This window comes from Portunus trituberculatus, chromosome 9 (genome assembly GCF_017591435.1).
Source record: "Portunus trituberculatus isolate SZX2019 chromosome 9, ASM1759143v1, whole genome shotgun sequence".
In the NCBI taxonomy this organism is placed as follows: Eukaryota; Metazoa; Arthropoda; class Malacostraca; order Decapoda; family Portunidae; genus Portunus; species Portunus trituberculatus.
The window spans coordinates 11,673,678-11,675,001 of NC_059263.1; the positions used below are offsets into that span (position 1 = coordinate 11,673,678).

A 1,324-nucleotide genomic window follows, 5' to 3' on the forward strand; every position below is an offset into this window, starting at 1 on the left:
CGTATAAACTAAATACATTGCATTTGCTTTTTGCTATTATTATTTATTTTTTGCTATTATTATTTAACGTCACAAAGGCTACCAAACAATAGTCAATTATCAGGTATCTCCAGTATTGTTATTTCCATATTTGACCTTCCATATTTTACTTTCACTTTTCTTTGTATTATTTTCAATTGTGTACCTGTGTTTGTTACTTTATCAGGTTTTCCAATAGCAATCATTTATATATATTTTTTATAGTTTTATATTAATTATATCTTATATTATTTACATTGCATTTGCAAACTGTTATTAGTAAAAATCAGAGAATATGAAAACCAAATTGTATACATGCACATTTTAATCTTTATTTGCAGATTGGCACTTGTGAAAACACTGACAGACAGTAACATACCTCTAAACACATCATGCACAAAGTGACACACACAGAAACAGCAAACTTGTTAACACAGCATGCACACACCGACAAACACACAAACAAAACACTGCCTACTGCTGGCCCAGTTGGGAGCGATGGAGTGGTGCGTGGAGGTCTGTCACACAGGCAGGCAGTACGTGAACTGTCGACCGTCGACGTATAGGTGTTTTCAATGGAGATCAAAAGGCCATGCATTGCATTCTTTTAATGAGTAGATCCAACCTGTGAACAATATTATATTAAGGCACGACCAACACCTACATATTACTAAACAAGGACAAACATTCAATAGTCACAAAGAAATATGTGTAACATCAACTAATCAAGAGCAATCAATCACTAGAAAACATATGTTAAATCAACTGAAGTTAGCAAAGAAACAATTGCCTCGAACACTCACAACATTGGCCTCGAAACACCATAAACTAAAGCACCACGGAGCAAGACTGGCCCAGCTTGATTCAGACACTGGCCCCATAACAGGCTGCAATAAATAGTGACAAATAAACATCTCTTGGGGAGCAGGCAGTCAGTTCATAAATTACACTGTGTATTAACATTTAGCAACATCACAATAACACATACCTGGGCACAAAAGGGCAAATAACACGTATCCGTGGGCCTACACAACACCCATTCATTTGAACTGTTGCCAGGCGACTAAGGTGGCAGCAAAGGAATTGAACCCAGGGATGGTAACTTTTGAAACTGCGAGTATCGTACATGAATGTTAAAATTATCGTATTTCATACAGAATTATCGTACCTATTAATTTGCAGGTAAACCAAACAATAACATGTAGCATTATAAATTGTTTATTAATACAAATTAAAATATTAACATAATTTTTTTTCCTTTTTTGTTTGTAACACGGCTTATTAAAAACAAAGCAAGCTTCTCAAT

At 34.9% G+C, this 1,324-nt stretch overlaps 1 long non-coding RNA gene across 1 annotated transcript; it reads right to left on the bottom strand.

The window, feature by feature from the left end:
- Window positions 1–330: 330 nt before the first annotated feature.
- LOC123501402 lies at window positions 331–1,107 on the bottom strand. The gene is made up of 3 exons (XR_006673627.1): window positions 1,007–1,107; window positions 822–905; window positions 331–643 (listed from the first exon to the last, which is right to left on the bottom strand). It is a non-coding gene; the product is annotated as an uncharacterized LOC123501402 (long non-coding RNA).
- Window positions 1,108–1,324: the final 217 nt, after the last annotated feature.